This window comes from Drosophila obscura, unplaced genomic scaffold, assembly GCF_018151105.1.
Source record: "Drosophila obscura isolate BZ-5 IFL unplaced genomic scaffold, ASM1815110v1 contig_30, whole genome shotgun sequence".
Taxonomy (NCBI): domain Eukaryota; kingdom Metazoa; phylum Arthropoda; class Insecta; order Diptera; family Drosophilidae; genus Drosophila; species Drosophila obscura.
In genome coordinates this window covers 501,880-511,262 of record NW_024542818.1, presented here as the reverse complement: position 1 = coordinate 511,262, position 9,383 = coordinate 501,880, and the positions used below count along the sequence as shown (strand labels likewise).

Sequence of the window (9,383 nt, the reverse complement as noted above, 5' to 3'; positions counted from 1 at the left end):
TTCCTCTTCTTTTTTTTCGCTGCCTTTTAGTAGAAGTGGGAGCCACAGAACATGGCTTCTTGTCAGCGCACACACAAAAGTTCTTGTTCTTGTCCCTGGATTCTGTTCTTCTGTGTGCTATTTTGGCTTTTTGCCAAAGTGACGCTCTTAGGCATTTCTTTTCTTTTCTTTGCCATTTTTTGTTGTTGTTTCTTTTTTCGTTTGTTTGTTAAATTTAAAAGGACTTGGTTTTCCCCTCGCGCCAAAGCCAAAAATCCGCAACAATCATCAAGTCGTGCCAGGGAGGGAAATCAATTACAAGTCGTGGAAAATCAGCTCGAACAAGCTGCCAAAAGTTGTCAACATTTTCCATTGAATGTCCTGTGCTCATTACAGAGCACCCCCCCCCCCCTCCCAAAAAAAAAAAATACAGCAAGGTATACCACACATGAAAAATGAAGTGAATTTTTCGATTCCACCAGGAACATGGCTGATTGAAAAAGTTTTAAATACATATGGGCTGGATTTGGGTTGGATTTAATCCTACACTATACACATTTGGTTATTTATCTGTGTCTCTACTTTGTTGGTGGGGCGGAAGAGTCAGCCATAAGATGCAATTTTCGACTGTGACAATTAAATTGTTTTGGCTTTGTTTAAGCAGCAAATTGTGCAACAAAACTTTGGCGGTTGCCAAGAAAAATAAGCAACAAAAAAGTGTGGAAGTGGCAGTGCCAGTGCCAGTGCCAGTGGCAACAAGGAGCATCGCCTGCCAGGACCTGCAGGAGTCTGGCATAATTAACAAAAGCGCTCAGCAGGGCGCGTAATTTTGCCCGCTTTGCCAGTGTGTTGCCAGTAGTGAAATTATGCTATTTTCTGGTCCGTTCCCTCACACTTCGTCGTCGCTGGCCTGGCCCTGGCCAGAAGCAAAAAGTTTCCGCGCAAAGCCAAACTAAAGTAGTTTTCCCCCAAAAGACGGCAATGGCAGAGCCAAGATCGGGGCCGCAAGATTGGGCATCAGCCGAGACGAAACAAGACGAGACGAGAGCAGAGCAGAGCAGAGCATATGCTTTGGGGCTTGTGTCAAAGTGTGAAAAACTTTATGCGTCTTAATTAAATTTTATGTACAGCACAGGGCGGGAATTATGCGCCAAAATATTGCTACAGCATGCAGCAGACAGAGACAGAGATAGAGAGAGGGAGAGAGCGATCCACCGACAGAGAGCGCAACTTTTCAAAAGTGACAGCTGCAATGGCTAGCGAGAGATTGGTTGCAAGAGGCGTGGATTGTTGAGAGGCAGGACCTGCCCTCGACTTGACTTTAAGCCAACCAATTAGTGAAAACTTACTGGATAATTAAGTGCCTGATTATGAAGCTTATTTGTTCGCTCTCGTTTCTCCTTCTTTGTGGTATGGAGGAAGTCGCAAGTGATGCGATGGCGTACCTTTATTTTTTTGGGTTACATTTTCCTAAACATTTAATAAAACATTTTCTGTTTTGGCTAATTAACCTTTTGCGTGTGCCAAAATGAACTAAACAGAATTCGGGGAATTTTTGTGAATTCTCATTATCATTCCAGGCATACACCAAGCACACACCAGAATGTGTGTGTCACATACTTACACATATCCTGCGGGAAAGAGTCTCGCTTGGAGCGGCGGAGGCCAGCAGGCATATCTGGTGGCAGCCTGCCACGTGGCTAATTTCGAGTGTCACCGAACAGATTCTCCTTTTTGGTGTCTTTTATGAGTGGGCAGTGTTTGCCTTTAGGTGTATTTCTTCTTTAATTGAATTGAATTGATTGTTTTTATTCCCTTCAACAAGTTGATTCTGTTTCAGAGAAAGAGAGAGGCAGCGTGTGTGTTCAGAGGGAGGTAGGGTGTGCTTCAGAAAGAGCGATAGATTGTGTGTTTCTGTGGCATAAGATGAGTCTGATTTTGTAGTTTAATAGTTGATAAATGGACGATTAAAGTGGCTATAAAAATGTTGTGTGATAATGGATGTTAATTTAATTTAATAAATTTCTGTATGAAGCTGCCAACAACAATTACGTGGTAGCTTAATTAATATAGATGTCCAATGGATAAATTATTCAGACAAGTCAATGGCTACCATAATTGAGGTCTATTCATAGTTCGGTTCGCTCGTTATTTAATGTTTCCACTGCTACTGTTCTTTTTTTTTTTTTTTTTGTCTGCTGATTCATTTCAGTGGCAACTAATTCCCCAAACAAGTTGTACATAAAACCTTAATGGCATTTTGTTGCATTTGTTGTGCCCTCATAATAGTTGACAACTGTAATTTATGATTATTTTTTGTTGTTTTGTGCTGTTCTGGCGGTTTGGCCAGTTGCCCAACTATTTTTTATATGTATCTGCATTTTTTTTCCATGCAGCAGTATGTACTACTTTTTTTTTTATATCAAATACTGCAGGTGGCAAGGGGCAATGGCAGGTGGAAAAAAGTTAGTTATGGAATTGTTAACTAATGTACAAATGCATTAGGATGCAAAAAACACACACACACACACACATACAGCACACATTTTAAGTGATAATAAATACTGTTGAGCATACAATTTATATATTTATAAATAAATGCCAATGGCTGTTAGTGGAAGAGCTTTTAAATTTGTGTTTAAATTTAAGAGATGGAAAAACGTTTTAGTCAATGGTGAACTAACAGACAGAAGTTGCCTGCGAATAGTAGACAGCAGGAGAAACATCATTAATACGCATTATTTTGCATTTCTCTAAAGTTGGGAATCGATCAATTGTCGTTTATTCGCTTTCAAGTTGCGCCTGCCTTTTCATCTGTGCAAAGTTTAGCCCCGCCAAGTCGAATTTTCTTTATTCTTTTTTTTTTCTCTCCCTCTGTCTAGCCGATGGCACCGGAAGTTTCCCAAGGAGCAGCAGACCCAAGCCAAGCAGAAGCAAACCGACAGCATCCAAAGAAAAACTAAAAGAAAATGGAAAGTTTTGATTTATAATCGTACAAGTTTATAGCTCTCTATCGTTGTCGTTGTCAATGTCGATTCAGTTCTGTGTTGCATTTCTTGAGTTGTCTCTACCGACTCGGAAAAGGGGATTTGTCAGGCAGGGCTGTTCATGAATGGAATTCGATTCGATTCTCCTTCATAGAATATTTAATTTATTTGCAATATCCGCTCATTCGTCCTGCTCGCTCTCAGGTGTTGAATGGACATTCAAATTGTATGGAATGCCAAGCCCAACAATAAGCCGCTTTAAGCCCAATAAATTTCAATTAAAATGTCAACGTTTAGGAGCTAACTTTTACAATGTAATCCGTGAATATATTTTGTGTCTGCTTTGGCGACGAAGGAGGGGCAGGTGTTGAGGAGGATTTATCGCTGCCATTTGCTTATTGACAGCCAGGAAAGTGAGCGTGACATGATGGAAAGTAATCTAATGGAGACGGGGATGGACCAGCTGACTCAGGTAATTCATCATAAATACGGAATACAGAATACGGAATATGAAGAGCAGCACACCACTCACACACAAACACACACACTCACACACTCACACCTGTGGCTCGTCCTTCCTGGAAGTCATCAATCTTCTAAAAGGGAAGTTGACTTCCCCTTCGCATAGCCCCGCCCAACCATGGCTCGGGGAAATTTAAATAAATTGTGTGGCATAGCGAAAGAGAAGAGCTAGCTGCTGCTCTACAATTTATCCCCCTTCATTCGTCTTTCATTCAAAAATAAATATGACTTGTAATAGAATTCAATATCTCGCAGATATTCCATAAATATTTTTAACTTTTCTCTTACAGAAAAGTCTCTGAAATGCAACGCTGCATGGATGTCAATGCAATACTAAAATTTAATGCAAAACTACATTCAAAATATGAATACCCTTCACCCTTCGCAAATTATAAAAAACTTCTTGTCTGGCGGATAAATTTCGAATTCTTTTTTTGTCAACTTTTTGAGCCGCCCCGTTGGCAAAACGTTTTAGGGCTTAAACGTTCTCTTAACCGGCGTACAAAAAAAAAAAGAAATGAGAAAAAGAATTCGTGTTTTTGGCCCTTTTGCGCATAAAATAACAGCAAAAGAAGCTGCTGCTGCTGCTGCGAGTGACTGTGACGACCGAGCACTTTTGATAAGCCGCACAAAGGCAGAAAGGGGTTAAAAGAGCCGGCAAAAAAAAAAGAAATAGAAATAGAAATAGGGTAGAGCCACGCACCACACCCAGTAAAATGTTCGAAATTGAAAAGGGCTTCTGGGGGAAAGGCATTCAACACAAGGGGCGGCATGCACTGGAGTGGAGTGGATAGTTTGCGTCCTTTGGCTGCTGATGAGTGCGTTCACTTGATTGCCGGCTTTCCATTTTCCCATTTCCCTATATTCGATAAATGCTTTCCAACTTGAAACGAGACTTAATGACACAAAGCGCACTAATTCAGTGGGCGCCACTCTATCCACACTCCACACAGCTGCACTCCACCGGCATTGACTGCTCCTCTTCATACTCCTCCTACTCATTCTCAAACTCATTCCATCAACGACAAGCGAATTATTGTAATCCAATTGAAATTCAATTGCTACTGGAAAAAAAATGAGACAGAAATTGGTGCACTAACGCACTGAGTGCAATTATCGTGTATTTCCTGATTCGGAAAAGAGTGCTTCCTGGTTGGTGGTTATACACAAGTCACAAAGGAAGCAGATGATGGGGCGAGGAAGCAATGCAACGATAACTAAGAATTACTTTTGAATAATATATTTTCTTTAAAAAAATCTATGATTAATTTATAGTAATTTACTATAAATAAATTACTATAAATTGAAATTACTTTAATAAAAAGTTCCAATTTAGAAGTGTGTTTCAATATAAATATTATTTTCTTTGAATTTCTAGACTGCCACTAAACACACAAAATACCATAAACATTTGAAAGTCTTTTTATAAGCTTGTAAATATATAAAGGATCTGTAATAGAGGATCAACATGTTGTCTTTCCAAGCTTGAAACTACTCGTTTTGATAAGCATTTAAATACTACGACTATATTCTGACAAGCGTTTGCCTTTAAGTGTCTAACATGAAGGCGGCACGGCACAGGCACAGTTGTGTTGGTAAATGGCCAAGAATAAAAAGGTTTATGTTTGCATTAAGTTATACAATATTCAAATGAACCGAAAGCAGGGCACACAAAACTTTGCCCAACCAAACAACTCAAATGCGACTCGTGGGCATTCAAAAGATACAGCTACAGATACAGTTGGGGGCAGTCCGGCAACTGCTTGGCACGGCATGGCAAGGCACTCAACTCAGTTGGTTTCTTGGATGACCACCAATGGGAATACGAAATGAAGCAACAAAAGCTGCAAATCTGTAATGATAATTCCACGATTATGTTTTCTGTGCTCTGTGCTCAGACTCTGCTTATGGCAAAGTTTTTTGTGTGTTTTTTCTGCCCTGGTGCTTTGGCTGCTGCTGTGGCGTTGGCCATTGCTGATTGTATGGGGAAGATGAGTGGCAGGCAGAGCAAATATTGTTGAAGGGAAAATATTTATCTTGTGCCTACGCTTAACACGTACTACCATACTCGTACGCCCCCATGGTAATTGCTGCATAATAAACAAGAATCTCTCTCTCTGTCTCTGTCTCTCTGTGAATCCCTCCTGCCGCTTCTGCCACAGCCATTCTTTTGTTATTTGCATTGTCATTTGTTGAACAAAAGCGTTTTGTACTCTGCCTGTGTGTTTAACTAATAAATACAACAGGCTAAAAGGATATATAAATCCACGCTGAAGTATTTGATACCCTAGCAAATTGAAGCGTTCCACATTATTGGGGAGAAATCAAAGCTGCAGCCATAAATAGCTCCAATAAAGAGACGCTTCCCTCTCTGCATTGCAAACATCTCGTAAAAATCATAATACCCCGAGAGCCACTGAGCGACAATGCTCATTGTCAGAGCACAGGGACAGGCAAATGGTCCATGTTAAGTCAACAATAAACCAAATGAAACCAGGCGCCAGGCAAATGTAATTTTAAATACCAGATTAAATGCATTGGGCGCTATTTTTGTGGGGGAAAGGGAGGCTTTGCCACTCGCACCATAATTAACTGCAGGAGTTGCCAGGAAAGCAGCGACCCTCCTCCTGCTTCTGCAACCTTCGCATTGATTTGCAGCAGGACAGCCTTTTCGGTGCAGTCTTTCAAAAATTGCACAAAATTACTCGCACGTAAAACAATAAATTTTCATAATATCCCTTCTTTTCGGAGGCGAGAGAGTGGCTCTAACCCAGCCATGACCAGCCCACACGTGATGGCCCGCAGCGCGACCTCCTGCCAGGCACTGCCACGTGTAAAGTGCAAAACTGCAGCATCAGCGAAATGGACCAAGTTGGGAGCTCGTCATAGGCAGAGCCCAGTGCCAGGGAGAGTGAGAGATATATAGGAGTAAGGATGAGCATGGAATTGGTACGGGTACTGGGTCTGGGTTGCAGGGGCAGGTTGGAACCAGTGGCATGGCTAGCTAAAGATTACCGTTATTTGTATGCAAAGCAGCAGGCCAAAACCAAAAACCGACAACAACAATGTAACAGTGGGGCCAGAACTGCCATTCAATGTCAGGCCAAGAGCCAGGAGTTGCAGGAGTAGCAGGAACAGGATCCGCTGCGGCAGGATGGGGAAACGGGCAACAGAACGTGGAAGGAACGTGTTTCAATTTTTATGACATTTCAATGCAGTTGATGTCAGCGAAACGGTTTCAAAATGGCCCATGGAAACCCTTGCCGGATTGCAGCCGAGTGAATGGGTCACTGGAAATGGTTCTACAGAAAAGCTCGTTACAATTTTGACAATTCAAATTTGCCCGTGGCGAGTCCCCCGGACCGGCAAAAAAAATACATCTACCCGAACACATTTCTGGACAGTTTGCCACAATTCAATTGAATTGTAAAAATGTTTCACAAAATAAACCAAAAAAAAATAAAACTAAACGAGAAAGAGAGCTAGAGCGAGAGGCGAGCAGGTCGGAAGATGGACAACAAATTGTGAACATATGTGGCACGGCTCCCTTGCTCCCATTTTCCCTGTGCCACAGATAAGCATTATTTTCCTTTCTTTTTTTTTTTTTTTTTTGGTATGGATTTGCATATGAAACGCATTAGACATTGGAGCAACAGCACTGGCCATTAGCCTGGTCTGGGGCATCCCACTGCCACCTGCATGGCCTCCGAAATTACCTGAAGCTCATTTCGAAATGTTTGGCACGCAGCAGCTAGCAGCCAGCAGCCACTTGATGTTCATTTTATACATTTTTATATGCTTGAAGCCCACTCGAAGGCATTATTTATGGCCAAAACGTTTCGTTTGCGTGGTATAAATATTTGCTTGTTGGCTAAAGGTGCAAAATATTGAAGGCAAAGGTTAAAGCAAGCATCCCCCCATAATGATCGAAATATTGCTGTTCTCATTAAACGAGTCTTAGGCGAGAATGTTTATGGGAATGTTTTTCGAAATACTTTTCAATGGAAATATGAATCTTTTATGTCTTGTTCGATGTGGCATCTACATCTATATATGTATATATACATATATAATCGAACTCTTACTCTTTATGTTTTAACGAATGTTAACCTTTTTTTTTTTTTTTTTCATTGGACGTGGGTGTCCCTGTCTGTAGGGGTGTTGGGTTAGTGGCAGAGGGGCATGCAACATCATCAACAGCAACTTAAGTAGCTCAATAAATCTTGAGCTTAACATTTGTTGAAGCTTTTGCCAGTTGGCAAACGTGACTTGAGTGCGACACAAAAACACAAAAATGCCTGTGTGTCTGTGTGTCCCTGCTGTCTGTAGTCCTATCTGGCTGCGACTCTCATGTGGGCGGGGGCCGCCTCAAAGTATGCAGTAATATTTTACAAATGCTTTCATTGAAATGCAAAAGCTTCTTTCTGCCCTCGGTTACGTGGCCGCTTGTCTCTAGCACCTGGATTTTCCATCCTCTGAGAGTGCGTGTGTGTGTGTGTGTGTGTGTGAGGGGATGAGTGTGATAAATTAATGCATTAGCTGAAAGTGCTGCTGCTGAGGACTCTACTCAACTGTGGTAATCGCACATCAGGGTGTACACCCTGCTTCCTTCTCTTAGAATTTCCACTTAAACTGCTTCCAACATATCAATTTGGGGTGTGGGCGGCGTTCTGGAGGATCTGCCTTCGAGTTGACTTCATCAAAAGTCTACAGTTTTTTCCAACTTCTTTTGGGGGGGCCCTGGCATTTGGCAATTAAATTTAATTAAAAGGTTGGCGCTACGCTACTCCTTATCTATACAGGTCCATCATTCCGACAGTCCACTTAACAATTCAGTTATTCAAATTAAGATGGAAAGAGGTAGAGAGAGTAAAGAACCAAAGGGCAAGAGAATGCGAGAGACCAGAGATAGAGAGAGAGAGAGAAAGCGACCGAGCGAGAGCAGTTGGTAAAAAAATATTATCAAGACCAGTAGTCGACACCCTCAGCGACGGCGACTGGCCGCGGATTAAATTTAATTTTATTCATTGTGCACACAAAGATAAAAGGTGAAAAGTCTAAATGAATTTTAAATGCTCATTAAGCATACGACCCAGCCGCTGACCAATTTTTAAGTCCTACCTCTGCCACGTATTTTTCTTCTATATATTTTGAGTTGTTTTTGATGGTAAAAAAAATAATGGAATAAAATAATATTCTAAAATAAAATTGCAGTCCAAAAATTAAGGGAGGAATCATGCAAAATTAAGAGTAAATATCAATAATATTTATTTAAAATAAACCCATAAATTTATACAAAATAAAGCCACTAAATACTTATCTACTTACCATTAAAAGTAATGGAATAAAATAACATTCTAAAATAAAATTGCAGTCCAAAAATTAAGGGAGGAATCATGCAAAATTAAGAGTAAATATCAATAATATTTATTTAAAATAAACCCATAAATTTATACAAAATAAATCCACTAAATACTTATCTACTTACCATTAAAAGTAATGGGAAAAATAATATTCTAAAATAAAATAGCAGTCCAAAAATTAAGGAGAGGCATCATGCAAAATTAAGAGAAAATATAAATAAATAATTTTTGTTTAAAATAAACCCATAAATTTATACAAAATAAAGCCACTTAATCTCTTTGCAGGAAGTGTTCATTTAGAAGTTTCGCCGACTTCTGCTACAGTCTTTCATCTTAAGCCTTGGCTTAATTTGATTAGTCAATTCGAAACCTCAAATCCCAACCAAATCTCCATCAGATACGAGAGTATATCCCTCTGAAAATTAATTGATAAAACATGGCCTAAAGTGTGGGCGTGTGGGGGGGCTAGTGCCCCGGAACCAGGCCATGACTTATGGGCTAGTTAAATAAATTTATGCTCTGTGATTTTCGC

At 40.4% G+C, this 9,383-nt stretch overlaps 1 long non-coding RNA gene across 1 annotated transcript; it reads left to right on the top strand.

Moving 5' to 3' along the window:
• Positions 1-1,270: 1,270 nt before the first annotated feature.
• On the top strand, positions 1,271-3,915 carry LOC111074349. Its single transcript, XR_002607809.2, has 3 exons — positions 1,271-1,389; positions 2,862-3,438; positions 3,779-3,915. It is a non-coding gene; the product is annotated as an uncharacterized LOC111074349 (long non-coding RNA).
• The last annotated feature ends 5,468 nt before the right edge of the window (positions 3,916-9,383 follow it).